Source organism: Sphaeramia orbicularis, chromosome 14 (assembly GCF_902148855.1).
Source record: "Sphaeramia orbicularis chromosome 14, fSphaOr1.1, whole genome shotgun sequence".
NCBI classification, from domain to species: domain Eukaryota; kingdom Metazoa; phylum Chordata; class Actinopteri; order Kurtiformes; family Apogonidae; genus Sphaeramia; species Sphaeramia orbicularis.
This window is the reverse complement of record NC_043970.1, coordinates 25655758-25683433: the sequence shown is the minus strand read 5'-3', so window position 1 is coordinate 25683433 and position 27676 is coordinate 25655758. Positions and strand designations below refer to the sequence as shown.

Here is a 27676-nt window from a genome sequence, read left to right as displayed (position 1 = left end):
TTCAGCCATTTAGATCTGTAATACATTCAAAAAAGAAAAAAAATGGGATGGGCTATGTAAGATTATTATGGTTACAACTTAAAATAATAATGTGATCTGATAGATGACAAATATAAATACCCAAGAAATTAAAAAAAAAAAAAAAAGTTCTCCAATACTTCACTTTTATATCAGTGGTTATCAACTTTTCTGCTGCCAAGATTTCTTAAATCTATTTATTTTACAAAATGCACTATTTGGTGTATTTCCTACGCTGTTTCATTCTAAAAACATTCTCTTCACACTATATAAATAATGTAAACCCATTGGAGATCACTAAAAACTGAAAGTGCTTTTAATCCATTAAATTCCAAAGGTATTTATTTTCTTTGTCTGATTAGAATAATTTTGCAACAACCATTCACCTGAATCTGTTAGTAACACAAAAAAAATTAAACTAAAACAGATTTAGCTCCCAGTATCATGTTCTCATTTATTACAGAATCACAAGAACTCAACAGCATACAAAATGTTATCATAAAAAAATAGAAAACACATCAAGTAGCAATAAACATGAATAGTAACTATCTAATGATGCCTCAACTCTAGACTTTTTTGTTTGATACTAATGAAGCAGCGGTTTCAGAATGTTAAAATAACAACAAAACTTCAAGGCACATTTTGTCAAATTGAAAGTGTTGAGTGTTACAAAACAAACTGTAGGCAATGTTAAAGAGAAATGCAATAATAATAACAATGGAGTTACTATACATGAAGTGCTGCTAGTTTGTTTTTCACAGTGCAGTCATCTGTTACCAAACTAGTAAATCATACATTCAATCGAGCGGTGAAATGAGGTCCTTCAGTTTCCTTTTCTTCAATAAACCTTGGTTTCTTGTTCACGTCGGTCCAGTCAGGTTCACAGTGGTCCCGGTGCTGTTCATTTCTTGGTTCCTTCGACTGTTCAGTAACCCCTGAATGTGAAGCGTGAGCTGTGGAGAGAAACAGAGTTGCATGAGAATGACTTTAAATACAAATATTCCCACTTGGAAAAATATTATCCACTCACCTTTTGTTGTTGTGTGATGCAGTCCTGATAAAAGGCCCGTCTGCGGTCCTGCTCCTTTTCGTCGCACGTCTTCCAAATCACAGCTTTAGACTGAAGCTCGGCCTCAAGCAGATGAGGATACTGTTGTCGCTGTAAAAAAAAAAAAAAAAAAAAAAAAAATATATATATATATATATATATATATATACATACATGTACAAGTTATTTAACATTCTGAAATGAAGACATTTAACTCTCAGACCTAACCAGCCAAAAGCATCTAAAATGTTTAAGAACTTTTGAGACACTAATTCTATCTACAGGTACATCTCAAAAAATTAGAATATCATGAAAAAGTTCAATATTATTTGTCACTTGTTTCAAAAAGTGAAACCCATCTATTATATAGACCCATTAGGCATAGAGTGAAATATTTCAAGCCCTTATTTCTTGAAATTTTGATGATTATGGCTTGCAGATAATGAAAACCCCAAATTCAGTGTCTCAGAAAATTAGAATATTGCATAAAATCAACCAAAAAAGGATATTTTAAACAGAAATGTCAGGCTTCTGAAAAGTATGTTCATTCCTAGTATGTACTCACCAGTTTTACCATGTAATCCTCAATCGGGTGCGACGTTATTGTCTGGAGTGATAGAAAGGCCACTGAGATGTTTGCTCTGCTCTTGTTGAGCAAATCCTGCGGAGACATGTTTGTATTTGATATTTTCTACGATATGAAAACAGTATTTATGATGATATACAAATGTAAAATAGTCTTTTTTACCAATAGCTGTTCATTTGTCTTCCCGTCCAAGGAGCTCTGAGCTGGGGTAATAGAAACGATGCCTGTTTTTGACTGCGGAAAAATCATGAATACACACATTTTTACACACACTTTTTTTTTTCTGATGGAACAAACCAGAATTATATATAGAACATCACACACAAAATGCAGTGAGTTTAATTTGTGTAGAAATGCTGCTGCTAGGTGATATTTTGCAGTACGGGGCTGTACCTCTTCCTCGTACTCGGCCCATGCAGCTTTGCGTTCTGCCTCTGTGAGCTCTTCCTCTTGTTTATGGTCCAGCAGAGACTCGTGCTCATGATGGGAAACTATGTAGTCTTTACACTTTAGTAACAGCTCGGCCAGAAGCTTATCCTGGGAAAAGAAAGGAAATGCAATAAATAACGCCATACTGTGTTGTGTAAGTGTCAGACAGCTACAAGCATCACATCATGGTAACATCAAGAAGAAACGTAAAAAAAACAAACTAAACTAAACTAAAAACCCTGTGGTCACCTTTGGCAGAACCGACGACGTCCTCTTGCTTTTCTTAGAGTGTGGGTCATCCAGCAGGTCTGGCTCGAATACGTACAGTTCAGTGAGTTCAGAGAGGGTGAAGTGCCTCTCGATCTGCTGCTGATCCACTACTCGATAGGACAAAGACTGCTTCGTCACCTGCCGATCGTAGATCTTCTCCTCCATGGTGCCCTGGGGACGAGTAGTGGGTCAGTCCATGTGTTATCACCAGAGGTCTCCAGACTGACCACCTCTGATGGGTTTCATACTAAACAATGTTATTAGTCCTAACCATTATCTGCACTGGTTTTTGACATACTGGCTTTGACAATGGGTTGTGACACTGATTTGTACTGAAAAACAAAAAATATATATGTACAGTGTTTCCCATAATGTTGGAATAATTTTATTTTCAGACACATTCCTCTTTTTATTCTTATTTATACACATTAGTAATCACCTTTCACCCAGTGTAATGAGTCCAGTTACACTTTACCAAGAATAAATCACATTGTCACAATCATTTCATGGGAAGAGGAAACATTTTATTCCTATTTTATGGTCAACAGCGTATTTTATTCACTTTATTCATATATATTTAAGTTTATACTGCCTGTCAGTTGGTGGGGCGTCAATAATCTTCAGGATATGTATGAGAGGGAAACAATTAATTAAAAATTATTAATTGATCCTCTAATAAATACGGTTCAGTTAAGATACCAACTTCATGTTTTGTGCAAATATTAAAACAGAAATCTCTTTCCCTTGCCTGTTTTTTTTTGTGCTTCATTAAGCAGGCAATTATATTTCTTTTAGAAAAATCCATCATCATATCAGTCTTATAACATGTCTAGTACATACCAAAAATGTAATGTGCTTCAGTGTGGAGATAAACCAGGACGAAATGGCTCTGCAGCACAAATGAAACATTTTCCCCATGTTTTCACCAAGCTTTAATTCGGCAGATATGTAACTGTAGATCTTTTACATAAGTCAAAGGGATCTTGTACCTAAAAACAAATCCTGAAAGTTTTCCTGATATAAAGATTTTACACTTATCAGCATCACAACCTGTTCTCAAAGCATCGGTATCTCAAACACTAATGAAGACAAAAGGCTAACATTTTCTGTGTTTACTAGGACTGTGGACATAATTTTTTGAAAGTACGGAGCAAAACAGAGATGGTCAGTCAGAAATATTTTGTGAAATGTGATAATTTACCCTATTACCATTAAAATTAATGTGGGTGTATTTGCATTTACAGTTGCGGGAAAAATTATTAGACCATCAAAAGTCATCAAAAACAGTGGTTATGCAATCAAGTACTAACTCCTGTGTGTATCATGTGACTAAAACAGACAGAAAAGAAAACATGGAATGCCTAAAAGCACTGTTTTTGTTAGTACAATGCCATACTTACTGATGTAAGAACTGAAGTGATTCTGGTTATCAAGAAAACATGGAAAATGGATAGATATCAGCTCTGAAATGAAACTCTTATGAGCTATTTTTGTTGTTATCATTATATTTGTCCAAACACCTTTAATTGTACCAGGCATTAAAATGAACAAGAAATTGAAGAAAACAAGGGTGGTCTAATAATTTTTTCCATGACTGACTGCTTTTTTCTCTGTAACACCTTGGATTATGAGGTATTTCACTCAACCCCAAATGATTTATTTTTTGACTAACTTATATCGCGTGAATATTGTGATATGTGTCCCAGTCTATACACTGATACAGCAGAAAAGCTACATTAACCTATTATCACATTAAATACATTTCTTTTGTGATCACTGAAAGGCTTTTACAGATTTTATATGATACTAATGAATCCTGATGGGACTTACTTGAGCCAAGAAGCGATACACAAATACTTGTTTTGTCTGTCCGAAGCGGTACACTCTGTAAATACTCTGGATGTCGTAGGAAGGATTCCATGATGCGTCGAAAATGATGACTCTGTTGGCAGCCACAAGGTTGATGCCGAGCGAACCAGCTCGCGTTGAGATGAGAAACAAACGACCCCTTTAGATAAAGATCAATAAAACACTATTAGAGGAGAAACACTGCAGTAAAATCATTCTATATTAACAGGTGTCAGGTAGACTGTACCGGATATTATTGGGATTGTTGAACGCTTCTGCCGACTTCTTCCTTAATACGGCATTTACAGCACCATCGAGACGATAATAATCGACATCTTTTATCCAGCTGCCGGCTGTTACAACAAAAAAACAAAAATTAACACCAGCACAGACATCACATGTAAGTAGCAGTATTTTCTGTCCCATAAATCAGTACCTTTCACAAACGGTGAAGCTCTGGCACGGTGAGCAGCTTTGAGGAAATCTTCGATCAGGTCCAGTGAGAGCAAAGACTGACTGAACACAAGCCTAAATTATGCAAAAATATATTTGGTTCAGTTTGAGAAGTCATTAATGTAAGGTAGGCAGCTGCATTGTTTATTGCACAGGTGTCAAACAGGTGGCCCGGGGGCCAAATCCGGCCCGCCAAAGGGTCCAGTCTGGCCCCTGGGATGAATTTGTGAAATGCAAAAATTACACCGAAGATATTAATCATTTTAGTTCAGGTTCCCAATTTAATCTCAAGTGGGTCGGATCAGTAAAATACTATAAGAATAACCTATAAATACTCACAACTCCAATTTTTTCTTTTTGTAAAATGTAAAAATTTTCATGTCATTTTACTGTATTTACACTAAAAGAAACTATCATTTCACAAAAACGCAAATAACCTGAACAAATATGAACATTTTGAAATGTCTGAAGTGCAAGTTTTCCCATATTCTGCCTGTTATTAAATGTTCTGTGTATTTGTTGATCCACTGTGATCTGTAAGTTGTAATTTACATGCGTAATTGATAAACTGAGACATAATATCGTTAAAATTGCACTTAAGTGTTCTTAAGAAATTTCAGTTTGTCCATGATATTCACATTATTTTAAAGGATAGTTGATAGATGTAAACATTTTGATCGCATAATTTTACTTTTTTCGCTCTAAAACATTGAGGAAAGTTTGGAGTTGACATTATTTATAATATTATTATGTTATTATTTCACTGGTCCGGCCCACTTCAGATCAAACTTGGCTTAATGTGGCCCCTGAACTAAAATGAGTTTGACACCCCTGATTTATTGTAACAGACTACGACATACACTTTGTCATCCAGGTTCTCGGCCATCCTCAGGATCTCAAACAGCAGCACCATCTTCCCAGAGTGCTCCAGGACCCTGGCGTCGCTTTCAGATAGCATGTTCTTATACCAGCCTTCAGACGGACCCTGAGGAGTCGAGCTACTTGTCACCGTCGCCGCTAAACAGAAGGTGATACAAGAAGACGAACATTGGACCAACATCTGCATAATACAGCACAGTATCACTGACACATGGGAGTTTTATACCATCATTTGCTGGAGGGTCTTTGTCCACATCAGTGACACACACTGGATTGTTGTCACTGTTCACTTTGTTGCCTCCCTCTCTGCTACTCCAGGAAAAAACATAAATTAAGGAAAAGAAATAAATCAGATGTTGACATGAATACATGACTTCTGAAGACATTCTTGTTTAAATACATGAATAACACCTCATTCAAAGTCAGTCCAAATTGAGCTTATGTGGAGCTTTAGGTGGAAAATATGAGTGTGTCATATTCAGGATCCCCGAACAATTTTTCAAAATAGCGTTTCAAAGCCTTTCTACAACTATTCTCAGGCCAGTAATACAACTCCATTTTATTCAAGCAAACGACTAATAGTCAGTATTGATGGTTTGAGCACTGGGCCTCTATTAATATGACTTAGATGCAGAACCGGATTATAAAAAAGAGAAAAAACTTCATACATCACTGTCTTCAGTAATGTGATGCACATGTAAGCAGTGCCCCTGATGTAGTAGAAAAGTGAATAATTAAATTAATTTATATCTTAAGTGGAAATAGAGCAACACTCAATCAAATATTGTGTTTTCATTTTGCAAATAGAGAAATCCATCAGCTGTTTGTACTTGACATAACATTTAAAATTAAGAGGAAAGATTGGAATTCTATTGATATATTTTCCAATTCACCCACCCTTATATTTAGTTTCTTTAAACATACTTGAGATAATATTCATTCCCCTCTTCCCTTTCATCCTCTTGCTGCATTTATACTTAACAAACAACTATGTGTGTGTTTTAAAGCCTTATAAGCTGGTGCAGACCTACCTCTCAGTCACAGTTGGTTCTTCGCTTCTTAAAAGATCTGCAGCCATCACGTGATTCTTCTTACCAAAGCCTCTCTGAATTTACAAAGTTAGAGAATAAGCAAAATAATCTTTCTAAATGTAATGCATGTTGTGGTAATGGTGAGATACTATTACCTTTTCATTTCGGATGTAGCTGAGCTGAAGGCACCAGGGGTGAGTCCAGACTCTGCTGAGCACTTGAAAGTCTTTGAAGAGGTTTGCTCCAGGTTTTACTTTGGTTTTGTCAGTCACAGACCTGATACCTGGAAAAATGAACATGTTCTCCTCAGTTGGCTGACGTTTTTGTCACAAATTAAAGACTAAAGCACATATAATAAAAAAAAAAAAAAAAATCTTAGGGCAACTGTAACCAAACATGCAGGCATTAAACTGTATTTTGTGAATGTACAAAAAGCCTCATGGAGGGACCACTTCTTGTAACAAATTGAACAAATGCCACCTGTTATAGACATTCTGAAATAGGGGTGAAAGTTCATCTGATTTGTCCAGTTCTTGCACACAATGCATTTGCAAGATATTTTCAGGACAGAACTTATTTGGTGGAACACATCACATGTGGAAACACATCTTGGTATAAAAATGACAAAATGTGTACATAGAAAGATGTGTTTTTGTCAAGACATGTTATTTTCAAGCTTTAGTTGCAGCTCAGAGATTGTTGTTCTTTCAGTAAGTCCAGTGAGCTGGACTATCTTTCAAGTACAAACGCAGTTCACAAGCAATTGCATGTACTTAGATCAATTATGTTTTTCATTAAATGATTGCACACTTAATTATTCTGAAGCAGTTTTGACTGAATATTGAACTGATTGAATATCCAACAATTCATAATTTGCTCACATTCAGTTTGACAGTTGGTGGTGTGGCTGTTGTTAATCATGTACATACTTTTCTGGTGTTATAAACCTTTGTGGATTGTGACACTTGTATGAGCCCTTCATACAAAAACAAGTATACAATCAAATATGACGATGAAAATGTATGCATGAGGTCCATTGTACCTAACAAACTGTGGCAGAGATGCAGATTATTTTACAGGGTTTCTGCAGGTATCAGCAAATCTAATATAAGGCTTTTTAAAGCCCTTTTTAATGCCACTTTGAAAAAATTTAATGCCTATGTCCAACTGCAGATAAAGTTTGGTGTGGTGGTAGCAGAAGTTGTGTTGCTGGTCACGGCAAAGAAATTGGGCACAGTTACCTGCTGCCTGCCTTTAATCGCTGACTTGTGACTATCTGACAGCATGTGTGATTTCACTGCATTGATGCCTATTGTGCAAAGTTTGAAGATCTTTTTCCACACGCTGCAAAATGCATCTCTGGGTTTACCGTTGACAGGCTTTAACCAGGTTCTGAATAGTTCCTCCTCCAACCACTTCTGCTGAAACTTGCATTTTCCCATTTTATCGACATTTGCTAATATTCCCTACACTCACAGAACATTGCATTCCAAGCATCCAGTGTTGTGACTTTGTGTATTGGCCATAAACAATGGCCAATTAAAGGGTTGCACCTGTCAATCATCACACTACATTTCCGATCAAAATTGTTAAATGTTTACATAATCAAAATAAATCATGAATAACAATGTTTTTTTCCATCAAGTGTTTTTAATTTTTTAATGCCTCTGGTCATTGAATTTAAAGCTTTTTATACCACTGAAGGCCTTAATTTTGCTAAATCTATTTAATGACTTTTAATGCTTTTTAATGACCCATGGAAACCCTGTTTTAAAGGAAAAACCTGCATAAACCGATCCTTACCTGAGACATGATCCAGATAGTACCGGTACAACTTATACTGAAGCTGTGACACCCTCACTGCCAGGACATACTCGTGCTTTGGAGGCAGAAACTGGGTCAACTCTGAATAATCTTTCCTCTAAAGAAAAAAGAAACATGTATAAAGACAGGAGCACACTGTATATACAGAGTCTACTCTAAGCAGTAAGGTTTGTTTTGTTTTTACCTGAACACATCCTGCGAGCATAGCATAAAGGACATGTGCTCGCTTCTTCATGATTCGGACGTCCTTTGGTGTCGAATCTGCGCACTGACCATTCTGTATGGGGTTGATGAAGCGGTTCCTGAATTCACTCAATGAGCCCAGAAGATTCTTCTTGATGAAACTGACCATACAGTGGTCTGTGGCAAAAAAGTAATCCAACTGAAATCTAATACACTGCACATACACACCGTTTTCTACTTAGAACTAACACAAGATGTGGCAGAATTTAAAACGTGCTGAATCCAATAAATACAAAAAAGATGTACTTCAGACATTTTAAGGCCTTAAATTCAGATTAAATTTGATTATTTGATTTAGACCTACAGGAATGCTGTTGAAGGTAAAGTAGTTAAGTAGTGCTTTCCTGTAGTAGTATTGATAATGACATTGATTCCTTATGTTATGTAGGACATTATTGCTAGTGAGACAACACTGTACTATTTACAACAGGTTTACTGACTCACACTCAACCAGGTTGTTTTGCAGTGGAGTCCCCGTTAGCACCACCCTTCGTTTTGTGGCGATAACATTCATAGCTTTGGAGATATTGGATGACTCATTGCGCAGAATGTGTCCCTCATCACAAATGACAAAGTCTGGACCTGAAGAGTAAAAACCAGAGACAAAACAGCTACTGATTGTTACCAATTAGCAAAGCAGTGGGGGGAAAAAAACTAAACGGGCATGAGCAGAGTTACTGCACCTGGATTCACCAAGGTATTGATTAACTGTTTCTTCCAGTCTTCATTGTTGACGTTCTTGGCTACTGACAGGTTGCGGTACATCTCATATCCGATGATCAAAACACCTCCATCTCTCTGCCACTTCTGAAGAACATAGAGTCGGTCTAGGATAGTTTTTGCGGTAGCCAGTTCTTGAACCTGTATCACATTCATGAGCAAAAAACATGTACGTGAGACAACAGAGACATACAGGCAAGTGAGAAATTAAAGGAAAACCAAAATTCATATAGTGAGGTGTTTTTTTGTTGATTCTACAAGTCTGTTAATTTGGCTGGTGTATTAACAAAAAATATTCCCACATTTCATGTAGTTCATTCACACAATTTTTATATTCATTAAACTATTTAGTAGACCCTCGTCATCCTGGAAGCATCAGCTACTATCGTCAGGTTTTTCTTTTAAAGACAAAGTATGTAACATTTCTTGAGGATGAGAGCAGTGAGCAACTGAGTGAAAGGAGAAACATGAGGGTCATAATTACATTAGAAAAGAAGGCTTTCAAAACTGATGCAAGTCCTGCTCCTTCTGGTCAGATGATTTTACTACTGAGGAAAGTTGAGCTGTAAAATTTATATGAATGTGTTTATGCAAAAACACATTAATATAAAGACTTAAAACCTGAAATAGGAAAAATAAACCTTTGCTTCCTGATTCCATGACTGTTGTTATATTCTAAAAACATGAATCATGACTAAACATCCCCCAGTCTTCCACTCACACATGTGTGTTTCTTGATTGACTGGAGGAACTTACTGCTGAAATGTCAATGCTAAGAAACAACCTAAAAAATGACAAAATGCAGGCAGTGGGTAGGGTCTCTGCAGATAAATACACCCCTACACATTGACAGCAGGTCAGAGGTGATGGCTGAAAGGATCAACATATAAGCCTATGAAGAGCTTTTTAAATAAATGTTCCATACTTTGCCTTTAACCTCATCGGTTCAACCATCTACCAGTTGAAATGACTGTCAGGGCATACCTTGACTTTATCTTCTCCCATGTTACCCTGCCATTTCTTGAACTCGGCGACCCAGTTGAGAATAGTGTTTAGTGGGCACACCACCAGCGCCGTTCTGAACTTCAGCTTGTTTGATAGCAGCACCGTGTGGAGGAACGCTACCACCTATACAAGAACATGAATGTTTTATTAATATAATGGCACAGCACTTGACATGTGATGCAGTACTGAGATCAGATCTGTGAGTTTAGTGCCTTCTTTTCTAGCGACAAAGTTAAAGATACAAAGTTAAATCTGAACTAATAGGACCGTTATGTGAAAATGTGCCAGTCCACCTGAAGGGTCTTGCCCAGGCCCATGCAGTGTGCCAGTATGCAGCCGGAACCAGCAGAGGAGTTGGCCTTCTTTACAGACTCACAACAGTTGTCCCAAATAAACTGGACACCTGATGTAGAAAAAAAAAAAAAACAGTGAACATGTGACACATCTCTGAACAGAACACAGTGAAAATCATCAACCAAGATGAGAAAACTTAAAAATTTCTACAGTGATTATTTCCCACTTTTGATAGTGGTAAAGACAGAGTATGTGGTACAGTAGAACCTCACAGTACAAGTGCACTATTGTACGAGTAACTGGCTCTATGAGCTGTGGCTCCTGAGTATTTTTTTCTTAAAATACAAGTGGAAATCCACAGTACAAGCACGCTTCACTGTAGCCACCGCGAGTCAGCACTGAGCTCCTTGTCCGCCCCGTGCACAGATCGTCTCATCTTTAAGGTAAATAAGTTAATAAAACCAGTTTATTTCTTTTGCATTCTCTTTTATTATGTTTTTCTTAATTGTTATTTTCTTTCTAACTGCACATTTTTTGTTTTAAAAAAGGACTTAGGGTGGTTTTTGGTTGGTTTTGGGGGGCTGGAACAGATTCATTGTATTTCTTTTAACTTCATTAGGAAAAATTGTAATTTGGAAAACACAAAACAAGCTCAGTCATGGAACAGATTATGGAAGGTACTGTGAGGTTCTACTGTAGTCTGTGTGCTGGTAAAGCCCAGTACTCACCATCCACCTGGTGAGGCTTCAGTCTTGTCACCAGGTTCTTGTGCACCTGAACGAGAGGCTCCTTGGTTTCTTCATCTTTATCCAGGATCAGTTTGGTAGTGATGGGGCAAAGCACAGGAGACAGCTCATCCATAATGACAATAATCTGGGGAAAAGAAAAAAAATACTGGACAGTAAGTATCTGTATTTGTGAGCTTTTCACTTCTGAAACTCATATATGACTATAAGAAGATATCTCCATATTTGTGTTCTATATTGTCCTGCTATTCATTTGAGCAAATCTTCATAAAGTCTTGTATATAAAATGGTTTGTCAGATAGAACACATCTAAATACCTGCATTTTCATCTACTGGGCCTTTCTATCTGAAGTGTAAAAACAGATGAGCTCAGATCACAGGAGAGACTGGCTTTCACCTTTTAACATCCCTGTTTGTCTAACTCTAATCTAAACTAGGCATGATTTGGGGTTATAACAGAAGATGTGAATGGATAATATGCACCTCTAATTTCTGTTAAACATGTGGCTAAAACACAACCTACCACTTCAAATCTGGCTTAAATGTAACCCCAACCCTACAATGGGTTGATTAAAATTACCTCTCACAAAAACACAGAACTGAAGACAATTGCTTTTATAATGAACTGCAACACAGTTTGGACTTAAAAGACTTCAAAGTTATAGAAGCTAGTAGTAGCTTTTCAGTGATACGTGAACTGGTCAGACTACAAATTCAATGTGTATGTTGTTTAGAGTGAATGAACTACAGTATGTATACATTGTAAACAGTTCTTTCTTGCAAATGAGGTCTTGATGTCAATGAGACTTCCATATAAAATACAGAAAAGAGAAGTCTGAGTGTTGTGTATGAACTACCTCTCTCCGATCCTCCAGCTGTTGGTCCCTACATGCCAAACGTTTACGCCTCTCCTCCTCCTCTCTCAGCGCTTCCTGGGTCTCAGCTCGAAGATTCTCATCCTCAATGATTTTGCGGATCTTTTTGCGCCCCTTTGGAGTCCCTTTACAGTCATCGATTCCCTCTTCTGCATCTTCTTTATCACTCTATACAAATACAGAAATTTCAACAGGCGTTACAGAGCTCAAAGCCACTCCTTTTCTATGCAGAGAAGGTCTGGGTCAAGGTGAGATTGACAAATGACACAACCAGGTTCTACCTTTTCACTGCTGGAATCTGACAACAAAATATAGGGCACTTGCTGCTTCTGCTTGTCCAGAGACGCTTCCTTCAGTTTATTGGACAATCTGAGGATAACAAGTGGGGAAAATTACTAAAGGGGAAGTTATTACATCCCTGTAAATAAAAACAGCATCTGACAGGTGTTAATATATTTTTATATGTCCATAAAATATCCATCCAAGTATAAATTTTTCCTTGTTAAAATGTTTCTTGAAGGACAGAAGGTGTTGTATATTATACATATTGTAAACCCCCCTGAAGCCAATTTGTGTTATTGGGCAATAAAAATAAATTGCTTTGCCTTAAAAACAGGTCATAAATATGATCTGACAAGTTTCATAATTCAGAACATTATGTGCTACTGATAATTTCACATCATTTAACACTTTCAGCCACTAAAGTTAATGTACCTTTTGCGTTGCCCTTCAGTGTCCTCATCTTCTGACAGACTCAGCTCTTCATCCTCATCCATGTCTTCCATCTCAGCCTCACTGCTTTCACTGATGTCACTGTCAGCTTCACAGAAAACAGTATCAGCCACTAGGCCCCATCGTTTAAATAGCCTCATTTGAATGAATATATTTTGAATATAGGGGGTTGTTCTTACATGTCAGCTGTTTGTTGCTGGTCTTTGTCTTGCTCTTCAGCACTGCCCCTCCCTGTTCTGTCACCGCTTTGTCAGTGGACGTTTCCTCATTAAGGGTGAGTCCATGACGAAGCAGATGGTGTCTGGAGTTGGGCCCATTAGACCTGCTGTCAGATGATTCTGAGGCCGAGTCCTCTTCTGCAGCACAGATACAGTATAAACTATCACTTACTCCACCTTCAAAATCCTCCAGTGACTAAAAGCACCTTTTTATTAGGGAAGAAACTCCAGTGCAGGAGTGACAAGGTGCACATGTCATTTTAAAGACGTACTTACCATTTTGATCAGTTCCATTATCTTCAGTGCTTCGTCCAATCTCAGTGTTGTCCCCTGACTCCAATCCATCCTCCTGAGTTTCACCAGCCGAAGAGATTTCATCACTTGAGGAGAAGTTGGCTTTGACTTGGGCCAAAAGCATTTTCTTAGCGATTCTTTCAAAAGTAGAAGAGAAGGAGAAGGTGCCTGAAGTTCATTTCACGATCAGTAACATAATCTTCAGATGGATATTGCTCACACATAATAGTTTGACTACATTTCATCTAATATTTAACAAAATCTTCAAGTGGTGACAGTATACGAGCTGATTATCTCATAAATTACCCATAAATCTGATCAAAATATCTTCAGACACTTCACATCCACCTATATTGGGTGCTAATGAAAAGCTCTGCTTATCAAGCCCATGACCAACACAAGACATGCAGTATATTTATAGCATAATAAAGAAACAATCAGCATAGAATGAGGCAGACACATTTTAAAATGTATGGATTTATTACAAACATTTATTCTTCACATTTCAATAAAAACAAAAACATTCTTATGGAAGGATCTTTTTTTTGACAATTTGTGAAATATTTAGATCTAACAGGGACAGAGGTCTTTAGGTTTCTTTTAAGTTAAAATATAAATTATATCAAAATTCAGATTAACCAAGAATGTGTACAACCATAACAGCTCGCAGTGCAGAGCTACGGGTGCTTTATTGTTTGTTTTTTAAACACAAACAGAGCTCACTGGGAGGCAATGCATTCCTCCATTTCAACCAGCCAAGGATTACTGCTTTTAAAGGGGGTCAAATTTACATGTAAGACAAACACATGACAACATTTTTATATAAATATTCACTTAAAATAATAACATTTCCACTGTTTTAACCTAATACTCTCATGGAGTGCAATACCAAATATTAAAATGTTGTCATTATCATTAATGTCATCTTGTATAGTTCACAATTTTTTTTTTTTTTTAAAAAGAGGAAACGTTTGTTGTTTTTAATAGCATATTGTGTTTCAGTACAGTTAGCAGCCTTCTATAACCCCCACTGTTCAATGCGCTCTTTCTATAACAGAACTGACGTGTGATTACCCATAGTTACCCTGGGGGCGGGTCAGACTTTGTATCCTACTCTGTAAAATGGTAAATCGACACCTTCCTAAAATAACTGCCTCTTTTGGTAATTTTTTTTTTTTTTTGGCTTAAATCATCAAATTCTCAATTTAAAGGTTACGTTTTTCATGTTTCCTGAAAAATCGGAAAAAAAATGGTTATTATTTTACGAAGGTGACGAGATGTAGGTAGCGGCAACAGACCTCAGTCCAGATCTGACAGATTTTAAATATTCAAATGGTAAAAACAGAACATACTGAAGACACTTAATGGAAATTGAACAAACAGCAAGCCACATGCTGTGTAAAATATCACCTTTTCAAGTTTTACATCTCTAACCACAAATGTAACAATGTTTACATTCCTGCTGACCATTTTTCTAGAGTTCGCAGTCTAAATGTCTAAATGTATGGTCTCCGTTAAGACTACCGGAAAACATCAGTTGGTGGCGATAAGATAACAGTACGGCATTCATTGCTGTGCTATCAGGAAATCCAACCTGAAAAAAAAACATGAGAAAACAAACATGGGTGTCATTGAAAGCATACTGTGAGGATTTAGTCACTGCTTGCATTGTAACGGTTGTTTCACGGCCCACTCTCAATTCTCAGATATACAGCGTACCCACTAATATTTTAAACGCGCTGAACCACACGGCTTTTTTGGCGCAAATTTTAAGGTTTTTAAATTATCGACAGAAAAGTGACAGCTTGTTCACCAGTCAAACAGTGTTCAGGTTCATGTAAAGTGGAATACGGTGAGCATTTTCTCATTTTAGAAAATGGTCAGCAGCAATGTATACTCTGTGTAGAGAAAGTGGGCTAAAACATACAAAAAGAGAGAAGTAGGGATGCAGCAATATCGACCTATCAGCAAATGACATTCACTGATTCACTTTGGCTGATGTTTAACTTATTTTTTTTTACAACTGAGTTTGTGCTCAGAGATGTAATAAAGTGCATAAATACTTTAAAGTAGGTCAGGTAATTTTTATGAGGAAGATTTGTTTCCTTGGCACAAAGTGATTCTATGAAGATATGAATAAACAAGTGGTGCCAGGCACAACAAGCATGTATTTCACCCATCTTAAGTTAATGGGAAGATTTTTTAAAAAATCATAAAAAATTTGAACTTTGACCTAAAATGTAAAAATGTCATGACATCTATTCTGGGTCACTGGTCATCTATTAACCCAATTTAGAATGATTTGAACCAATAGTTTTGCTGCTAAAGAGTTAACCAAACAAACCAAACCAAAAAACAACACTCCTTGCCTTCCCCAAAGGGGGCAATACACCCCCACCCAAAATGGAGGCCTCCCCTATTACCGAAAAGCAAAGTACTAATTTGTTCATGAAAAAGGCAATATCGATGGCACCGTGAGCTTTGTTTGTCTTACACATGGTATTGTTTTATTTTCTTGTATGTATATCACCTTAATATCCTGCATGTTTCACTCTAATGGTTGATTAGTTTATTAGTTTATACATAAATATATATTAAAAAAAACCCACACATCCAAAAATGTCAACATTTTTTCAACACCTATATAGGCCCAGATTTTCATGATTCCATCCCTAAAATACTGTCGACAGTGATTCCCCTTATAATTTTCTGGTTTATTACTTAAATACTATATAGTATTATTTCTAGAGGGAAAAACACATTTTAGACATCTTCTTTGGTGTTTTGAGTCTGAGAATTCTGAAAACTGGATGTAATGTGTCATGATGGTGACTCATTCCAATTACAGCTGCTCAGTGGGCACAGACGGCAAAGTGCATGTGACACTCAGAAGACTTCTGAGCAGCTTCTTTCTGGTTTACAGTCTGTTAGGAAACTAAACTTCCAAATGTGAGTAAAAACTAAACTGCTGCACTTCATTCCGAGGCTCTTATAATTCACTTTAACACAAACACTCTGCATTTGATCAGACAATTTTAGAAAACAGCCTTCAGTTCTTGTGTTTACTGTAGAACTTTTACCTCAGAAAGACTAACCCTTCTAAGAAAAGCCAACAATCTTTGCTCCTTTTAATTTGAGAAGTTTTAAAGAACAGGGACCATGTGTGAGATTATATAATATCATTTCACAATCAATTTTATTAATCCTCATTTCAGTCAAGTGAAAATACCAGTCTTGTAAATGACATTAATTCTCCAGCTACAAAGCACCTTTTGATTAATCAGCTTCACCAAACACAAGCCCATTCAGAAAAAAAACATCCCTAAATGCAGCTGAGAACATAAGGGAGATAAGCATAACATATTCGGTGGTCAAAAGATTAAGGCCATCAATAGGAAGAAATTTAGTCCGTAAAAACTATATCAACAGCAGAATAACAAAAATCTAAAGTACATTTCATTTATAGAGTTACGTACATTGCATCTGATATTTTAATAAGCAAATAATTTCATTTCTTGTCTTTCTTATAACTAAATCATAATTGAAGTGTTGTACCACAAAAGGCTTAAGTCCATTTATGGTAGTAATTTTTAAAAAAAAGTTTAATTAATTTAAAGGTGAAGTATTCAAGTTTTATGGATGTATTATGCCTACCATTTAAAAAAAAAGTAATATTAGAACAGTAGTAATTAACCCTTTAAGTGTCAAGGTCACAATATTGTGACACGCAACATAACGGAATTAAACAGAAAGCTTTTTGAAATCGTTAATCAAAATTGAATATTTTTGGGGAAAAAAAATTGACCTTAAAGGGTTAATAAGGATTGGAAAACAAATTGACATGAACATATTTCTGGCAACAAGGTCAAACTTTATACTTCACCTATGAATAACAAATTTTCTTAAACTTCAGTTAACAGAGCAGCTCTTGTCATTGTAAAAAAAGTCAACTGAAGTTCAACTTTCTAAATATAAAGAACATCCATACAAACACAAAAAACCCTTTAACATGATTATCTGTAAGGCTTTGTTCTAAAGGAACATGTAAATATGTGCTTTAGTCCTGTAAAAGTTCAAATGAGCCAACTTCTCATTTCTCCTTCATCTTATATATCATAAAATCTAGATCTCAAGCATGTTACTCACAATCTCTGGTAAAGATTATAAAATAATTATCTATCACTCTGTCTTACGGACAGTTCAGTCTTAATATGTCCTAGAGGTACACTAATGTCTAGTGCACCTCTAGTATGTGTATTTATGGCGGGGGTCTGCTGCAGCTACGTTTTGGTCGCTGTTGAGTGGACCGCAACCGAGTCTTAATGATGAGGGTGTTTATAGATTTTGCTGGGGGGCTGGCATCTGAAGTTGCAGCTTTGCTTCTGCACATATGCTCTTTGACAAACTCTACATCCGGGCTTTTTGAACCATACCTATTTTCTGGATCATCATCTTCTTCTGCTGCCCAAGAGGGGCCGGAGTGCTCTTCATCATCACCTACAGAACAAAAGATTTGTTAAAAGGAATCTGACTATTTCAATACACAAAAAATCATTTTCCAAAAGTCACAGCAGCAGGTTTTATCACTTTGGTGTATAGGGATGCACCAATCTCTGCCCAGCATCATTCTACGGATACATAAACTAACATTCACAGATGGCAGAGGCCAGCTGTTATCTGATATGCAGAAGGCTTGTTGTTGGGTGATTTAACAGCTCAGTAGGGTGGAACAGTAAGCTCAAAAGGAGACTGAAAATTTATGTTATAACAAAACTAAGTTTTAAACATTACTCAATATGGTTAAATCTAACACCCTATCGTTTGATGACAAAATCTCATGAGATTACCCACCACAAAGAACCATCTAAAGTTCACCCCTCTTATATACCACAGGTATATATGTTTGTACACTACATGGTAAATAAAGAATTGCTGAAAGTCTCTTCAGTACTTTAGTCTCAGACTCTGACAGAGAAACAGGGATGGAATCAGTGCACCTTGTAAACTCTGAAACTTGTATTATTCTGAACAGCACAACTCTACTGATCAGCATTTTCAAATGACATATTGTAAAAAATTTCAATAGGAATTAATGTTTCTGAAGTTTACTGATGTAAACCATTTAATTTGTTTGCAGTCAAACAACACCAAAACAAAAGTTAAACATATAAATTACAGCTGGACAATGTTTTATTTTTTATAATTATGGACAATTTATGATTTAAATCAATTATTTCTGGTTACAAACTAAATTAAAAATACTTAATTACAAATGATATTTAAGCATCTACATCAACCTATAATTTCTGAAACAGGACACTCCTATTGATACAGAATACTAAGCATTACTTCTCCTAATTAACACACACTCAAAAACACAACCTCATGAAATCAAGCTCTGGCATTAAAATATGGTCCATTATAAGTAAAGGGAAATTTGTAATATTTAAAAAATTCATGAAAAATTCAAAAATAAAATTTATCAAACCTGTGAATAGACTGTGTAGACATTGTGCCAAGGAAGCTACATATAAAATTTTAAATGAAGCTAACCAGTAGTTGATTGGAGAAGATGTTTGAGGAAATTGCTACGACACAGTAGGGAGTGAACTGATAAGGACTGACAACAACTGAAGGACAGAAGGCCTCTGTCTCTTATCTTCACACACAAACTTTTCCAAGGACTCACATTCCACACACGCATGCTCCCCCCTTCCCCTCCCCCCCCCCCATTCGCCCTCGTACTGTTTCCTCCTGTCCCCCAAATCCTACCAAATCCACTGAAAAAGTTCCACCATGTGACCACGTGTACTGTGTATATATTGTATGATGTCTTATATATGTGCTCGCATTATTCTCTCTGTTCTTCACTGCAAATTTCGAAGAAGGGGTTCTGTGGCGGCGTGACTGGGTTGCAGCGGCTTGATGTCCCTAACATCGATCTTAATTTCGTTTGATGTACTGTGCATTGTACTGTGCTGTCAAATGACAATAAATGCTATTCTGATTCTGATTCTAATGAAGATGAGGCCAGACACAGTGCCTTCACACAGCTGAAGGCCAATCGGCCAGTGACCTAAGAGAATGATTTGGGCAATTTTTTAGTAAGGTGACGATATGATACTTTAGTTCTAATTCATTGAATGGCTGAAGTTCTATTTATTTTGTTATGTTTTGACTTCATTTGAAGAGTTGTCAAAATTTCAATCTACTGGTCCTATTTGTTTGATATACGTGAAACAAATACTATGTTGCATCTTTTCGACACATTACAACTAAGTATCTACATAGTACCAACACTCACCAGATGATTGATTGAATGCTGTTGCCCCCAGGATTGCTACATCCTCAGTGATTGGCTTCATCTTCTGATCATCTCCGTCACTGCCAGAGTCATCATCATCTTCGTCTTCACTTGATGAAGATGACGACTCTGTTGCTTGCTGGCAAGATTTTGTTTTAGACTTTCCTCCCTGCTTTATAATCACACCTTTGTCTTCTCTTGGGACAAGGCAAGGTGTTCCCATGGACCTCAGCGTTTTCAAGTGTTGCATTTTCTTTTCAGAGTTTTGCTCATGACTGGAAGAATCTGTCCTACTTCTCTAAGAGCTTTAACCCTTCTTTTACTCGAATCAGACTCAGGCGAACGGTCTAGCATCTTACGTGTTTCTGCGAATGTTTCTGGTGATATTGGGGTGTTTTTATCAGCCAAAAGAGACATTCTTTGCCACTGTTGTTGAAGCTTCAGTTTCTCGTCACTCTGGGGATCATCAGAGCTGTGCGTCATGCCGCTCGCTCAAGCAGAGCTGTAGGGACTTCATCGGAGTCAGAGTCGTCTCTTGCTCTGCTAAGGTCTTGCTCTTCTTCAGCATCCTCAGCAGGTAAAGTACTACGGTTTTCCCTCAGGTCCAAGTCACTCTCACTGTCTGCTGTAGAAGGGGAGGTTTTGGCCTTCACATCACTTGGGCGACGTAAAGGTGTGGTCTTCACACGCGGAGACCGTCTGTTACCTTGTTCCTCGTCTAGATGCACAGATTCCTTCAAAGAACCAGAGCTGTCATTGCTCGAGTTGCTGTCAGCACTTGGTCACCGACTCTAACTCTTCGGTTTCAAACTTCTCCAGTGGATGTATTAGACCTCATGTGCATGGCTTGCTTCATCTCAGGGGATCAGAGGTGGCTGCCTCCTGCTCCACCAGGACTGGTGTCCAGTTTAACAACTAATTTTTTTGTGACCTGACTTTCAGAAGGCTGCAAGAGGATCTTTTGTGCTCTTTGTCTGGCAGCAGGGGAAGGAAAATCTAGGTCTTCCCAGTGGAGAAAGACTTAATTGCCACCTGTTATGCCTTTTGAGTCTGAATCGTCATCCTCTAGATGTTCAGCTGCCAATTTCTGTAAGTCACTCAAGCACCTTTCATCAGCAATATCAAGCCTGCGTCTGCTTCTGCTGCAGGTTGTGTATCAATGTCCGTATCAATACTGACTAACTTTTCCCAGCAGTTTCAATAAGTCCAGATCACTAAACTCTTCCTTAGGCTTTCCTCGAGTGATGCAAGAGATTTTCTTAAGCCTTTCATTACTGACAAAAAGGCCTTCAAATACAGACTGCGAACAGCAGGTGTTTGTTTTGCTCTTGGTCACAGTGGTGAATGAAATTTAACAAAAGTTCTGTTTAAGGTGTTTGTTGGAGTCCACTAATGTTTCGCCTTTTTGGTGAGATCCTTTGAAATTTGAAGTGTGTTATAGTTGAATAGAACATTTCCATCCATTCCGGTGTGATCCCATTTTTCCAGTGAAATATTTGTGTTCCAGATTTCTCTGGTTCTGCTCGGTTCCTCTTGCGCTGTTGATGCCACAAACGCTCCATGTTGTCAAGAACGCTATCACAGGCCATCACCAGGTTGAAAAGGGGTTCTGGGCTGCAAACATAGCAGTACCATTTACTCTCCAAGATGCCTGACAGCTCCTTCCTTCCCAAGTTTCTTAGAATGCACTTTTTGCAGAAGGCGTTGCTACAAAAGTCACAGCAGATTAAGTGTCCTCCTTCAGCACACCATCTGTAGGATGAGGAGACAAGAGACAATACAGGTAAGTGCATTACAGAGTCCCACTGCTTCTACAGTACAGAAGTAATTAAAATTCTTGCCTTCATAACTTACTTGCTGATTGTCTGATGTCAGATTTGTCTGCAAAAGTAACCTTTACATTTGACAAAAGATGAGCATTAATGCTACTGCATTTGTTAGCTGCTGCTGAGGAGCCACTCAGTTCATTGTAAAACCGTTGACTACTGACAAACAGTATTTTTTAACAAAACAACAAACAGTAACATTGTCATTAGCATTTATATGCCACTTAACTGGTTGAGTTGGGTTGATTTCTCTGTTGCAGCTTTGACTCTGGTTGTTTCAAACGCTGCTGGTTCAAGGTCTCGATCTCTTGTACATTTGTGTAGACTAGAGCCAGACCGATATGGGATTTTTGGGGCCGTTACTGAGATCAGGGGCTAAAAAGCCAATATCTGATATATCGGCCAATATATGACATAAGAACATTGATATACACAGGATATAATAGTCTTTTGTTAGATAATGGTGGACATGAATTAACAGTTGCATCTTTATTTATCTCACAAAGACAATTAACACAACTTTAAAACGCTGTATAATAGTCTTATATTAGACTAGTATGTGACCCGTGGGGAACCACAGGCTGTAGATGTGATAGTTTTTATGTTGGGGAAAGCAGACTTTTGGGAAAAGATGTGAGTCTACATTTTATAGGGGGGACAGCGGCCCATGACTGTCCTCTCCTCTGCTGCAGCTGAGTGAGTGTGGTCTGTGTGTGAGGGAGAGAGAGGGGCCAAGTACTCAGGCAGAGTGCAGCACAGACACACAAGAGCAGAGTGACAAAATTTCTGCACAGCAAAAAGGTTAATACAATGTCTATATCAGTGCTGTCCATTAGAATATTAATAAAATAGAATATTAATAGTGCGCAAAAAGTTTGCCCCAAATTTACATTGTTAGCAACATGCTAACATGTGAGACCACCAATTTTTTATAGACTCTAGCAAAGAAGAATAAGACTATTGCAGTGTATCACAGTCCCTACCACTAATGGGAAATATTTCAGGTGGTTACTAAAAGCTGAGCTAAAATTAAATTTAAAAGTACAATAAATCCTACCTGCACTGTTCGTCCATTCCATCTCCATCCTTGCTGATGTCATCACTCGAGTAATATCTGTAGCACCACTAAAAACAAAACACTATATTCAAGACGCAGGTTTGGCAAAACATTTCATTTAGTTTGACACAAATTCCCAATTATCTTAGACACATAATTGCAAATTAAATGTATAAAAACCCAGAAAGGTTGTACTGAACCATAATGCTCTCCTTTTTTGTGCTGTTCAGATGTTACCTTTTTATGTTTTTACCTTTTAAGTTTTAGTTTTCGCACTTACCTTGCAAATAAGCACTTTCAGAACTGGATGCCGATAGAAGGAATCTCTCTGGAAATGGTTAACTTGCCGGCCACACGCAGTACAACTGACAATACCCATGTGTTCAACCCCTAAGAAATAACAGCAATACCATTAGCAAACCGAAATGCTGAAATATGCTAAATGGACTAGCTAAAGGGACAGAGGTTGATGTGGTTGATATCCACTTTAATCCCACACCTCCTGATTAGGTATCTGAAAGCAAGACTAGGGCAAATAGAAAGATTCATTACACTGAAAATTATCTGCAGCTTGCTTCATTAAGCAGAATGGGAACAGCTTCTTTACAACAACAATCACATCACCACAGGAGAAATTCATTTACAGCAACAGCCCTAGTTCTCTAATGTGACCAAGTGCAGTATGTACAGTAAATACTGAATAATCATACAAGTGAGGGTGAGATGTATATATGACATATTATCCAGTGGTGACTGACCTCCCCGTCTCCTTGAAAACTCTTTGCGTAGGACACCAGATTTCCTGGTGCGAAATTCTGGACCCCTGAAATCATCTCTTCCATTATCAGCTGACTCAGGCCTGACCAGAACAGTGCCTGTATAGACAAAAAGGAAAATAAATTATCAGTACTAAATATTTATTACATGCTGATACTTTCCATCATCTTATTTCACATTTAAATGGAATAATTGATAAACATCCTGTCATGTTAACATGGACATACACAATGCACAAATATTGACTATAAACTGCTTCAATAATATTTCTGCAAGACTTTACTGAATTGGTTTAGTTTTTTTTCTATACACATACAGTACGAGTTCATTTGAAACAAGAGTAGAGGTGCACCTCTAGCACTGTGGGAGACGGCAGCCTGGTGGTCTGTAGCACCAAACTGTTTTTCTCACCTTCACCTCATCACCTTTTTATTCTTTTTAACCTCCATGGGAGCATGGAGATGTTATGTATTCTTTTTATATATCCCATGGATATTTTAAATCTTAAAGCATCACAAAGGGAGTTGTCTTGTTTATTCAGGAAAAGAACTATTGGCCCTCAAGAAAAAGGCACAAGCTGGATTTCGGCACCACTTACCAGCAGAGCTGAGAAGACACTGGGCTGCAAGGACGGTGCTAGGCTAAAGGCCACGCTAACAGACAACCACGGGCGTTTAAACCATCAATCCTGACCCTAATAATGGGAAATATCAATGCTTTGCAAAATAAAATTGATGAGTTGTCTACACTGAACAATCCGCAGATCAACTGAGAATGCAGCCTATATCTCTTCCCGGAATTGTGGCTAACCCAGAGGTGGGGGGGCTCATCATGTACTACTAGTACCTCTATTTTACAACTCCCAGTTTTACTAGGAACTAAATAACAGATCCATCACCCGAATGGCAAACACAATAGTCCAGGACATCACGCACCCCATTACACCGCTACTTCATCCCACTACCCTCAGGACGCAGATACAGGACATTAAAATTCAGGAGGGCCCGTCTTGGGAAAAGCCTGATCCCCTCAGCCATAGCCGCCCTAAACACCAGGCCCCGCTGACAGGCTGACCAGTCTGCAACTGTCACTCCATAAATGTCTCTTTTCGTTATGTCTGCCCCTACTGTTGTTGTTGTCATCTGTGTTGTATAATGTTACTGTCTTTTTTTTTTTTTTTTTTTTTCTTGTAATGTTATGTAATGTCTTTTTTTTCCTGTAATGTTTTCAGTCAGTGAAGATGAATTTCCCCACGGGGACCAATAAATTAAATCTAATCTAATCTACTATTGTTTTTACAGTTATGTTATTATTTTCTTATTTCTAGATCTTCTTACATATGTACATACGGTGCTGTGTGGATACTGGAACCTTAATTTCCCAGACAGCTCTACCCAAGGTATCAATAAAGTTCTATCTAATCCAGTGTTTTTCAACCTTAGGGTTGGGACCCCATGTGTGGTTGCCTGAAATCAAATGGGTTCGCCTGAAATTTCTAGTAATTGATAAACTCTCGGTTGAGTTGACAGAGATAATCCCAATCCATAACACACAAACTGTGAAGCTGAAACTGAAGTACTGTGGTACTGTTTATCTTTCAATGTTCATTGTGGTCGGTTTCAGATGCTGCAGCTCTTTCATAATTCATAGTTTGAGTTATTATTTGTTCAGTATTAATTGTCAGCCTTGTAAATCCAAGATGGACAGACTATACATATCCTGACCAAGGAAAATAAAATTCTCACTTTGTGCAGTAATCTACACCTGGCTTTTCTGCCTCCGTCCATAATAATATACATTATATAGACTAAATGTCATCTAAAATTAACCTGTATTTGAAACATAGTATTGCAAACTATTACATGATCAAAAACTAATTAATTTTAGCAAAAAAATGTCTCTGTTCTGTATGTCTGGGGTCGCCAGACATTTGTGATATTAAAATGGGGTCACAAGCCAAAAAAGGTTGAAAACCACTGATCTAATCTAACACCTACACAATGATTGACAAAATCAACATGATCTCTATAAATGTGTGATTTAATCTCAATTTTAAACCTTGATAACAACTACTGCACTGCAGTAGACACAGTCCCTTTTGGTTTCCATGATATCCTAATCATTGCTCTAGTTATAACCAAGTAATAATCATTAGATACAGTATATCGATGTCAAAGCTTACCTTTTGGTAATCTAGTGACATCAAGGGGTCCGCCGTCAACAGGGAAATCCTCATCTTCACTTCCACTTGAATCCCCAGATTCATCAAGTCCTGAGTGCTTTATGACAACTAAAGGTTTTCTGTAAAAAAGAGTTAAGCAGATAAGAAAGGGTATAAATCACACAACTTATGCAACCTGCCACTGAAAGATATTCAGCTTTCACTTGGCACAGGATAGAGGCAATGCACCTTCTGTTTGTATTAACCTCTAATTTTATGCATCAATACAGCCAAGTAATCAACAAACTTAACTTTTCACGTGAACATTTTTAAGTTAATTTTGGCTGGTTTGCTGTTATTGAAAACAGTCAAAACTGCACATATCCACATCCACGTAACGTATAGAATCTGAATGTACAACACATTTAAATTCATAAACTCACCGTCTTGAGTATTTGTTGTCCACTTCTGCCTGCAAAGCAAGACACTTTGATAAGTTTTAAGTTGTAATGATCAACGGCAATTTGTGACAGTCTTTGTAATTTGTGAGATTCAGCACTCCCTATATTAAACACTGGGGTGTAGGCAACACCCTTTATTTATATTTATATATATATATATATATATATATATATATATATATATATATGCATGACAGAATTTTGCTCAAACATTTTGTAACTGCCAAAACTCTAACTCTCGGTTATTTGTCATCGCATTTCAAAATTGTTACAGTATTTATGACAAAACATCCTACCAGACATTGTAAAAAAGAGGTTTAAATTCACAAAGATGCACATAAACCAGTAACTTGTATTTAACTTTTCAAAATGTGCTATGCAAACATTTAAGATGCATACATACTTTTTTGGGACCAATTATTTGCAACATTAAGTAAAAGCACCATCAGTGCTGCAAAAGCTAATCAGCATTATTTTATCATTCAAACTGATCATGGAAAAAAAAAATACCACAAATGTTAAGTTACCTCTGCTGCGCAATAACCAGTAGAACTTCCAAAACAGTCCCCTGTTTGATCCTGTACATGGAAAACAACAACTTAATATAAGAAAACAACATAAACTTTTGTGTTGTATACACACATCCTCATGGTATCTTCCGTCATTTATGATGAAAGTAATCAGAAGTTGTACCTTCAGCATCGTCTGCGGCTGGTGTACCATTGCTGTCCTCCACAACGGAATGAGCCAAAAACTCATGCAGTTTGTTGACCAGAAGATTCAGCTTGCTGGCGTTGTGCTACAGTCAAGAGAAGAGATCAGTGATCATCTCCGTATGTCGAATATGAGCTACATGTTAAGATAAAGGTGAAAAATAAAATGTTGGTAGTTTGTGTGACTAATACGCTTGAAGATATCCACTGTTACGTAGAGTAAGAAATAAATATCTATTACATTTCAGCCTTAACACCTGATAATGAATAAATTGTTGAGTTAGACTGTGGTCATTTGAGTTTGGTAAACCACAGCGTTACCTCCTCATTGGATATATTCATTTTCAGTGTAGCAAAAGCTACACGCTAGCTAAAATATATTACATCAAGATAATGCACTTTTTTTAAAAAAATCTAAGGTCAAGGTACCCTATCAAGGGATTTTCAAGATTGTAAATGTTTGTTTCGAGCTAAGCAGTTACTATTTAACTGGAGATATTATTAAAAGAAATTCTAACGCTATGCTATAAACCCAGATGTTAGCTGATGCTGCTACTTAACGGTTAGCTGCTAACATCGCTCACTGTTTCATTCACGGGTAAACAAACGTATTTCTGAACGCATTCTGGGGTTTTTTACCTCTGCATCGCCGCGGTCATTTCACAAACTCAACAACCGGAGTCGCTGAAGTCTGTATCTTCTCATTAAATGAAAACACACTAATACAAAATAAGGCGCTTAATCTGCGTTCACCGTAGCAAAATACTTCATTTTGGATTCTACCAGCGCCTGACTTTCAGCGGCAAGGTAGCGCCCGTTCTCGCCCCCTAGTGCCCCGGAGTATGTAGTGCGTTCACAATCCAT

General features: G+C 37.3%; 1 pseudogene; it reads right to left on the bottom strand.

Annotated features, from left to right (window-relative positions):
* Positions 1-460: 460 nt before the first annotated feature.
* On the bottom strand, positions 461-27676 carry LOC115432566 (transcriptional regulator ATRX-like; annotated as a pseudogene).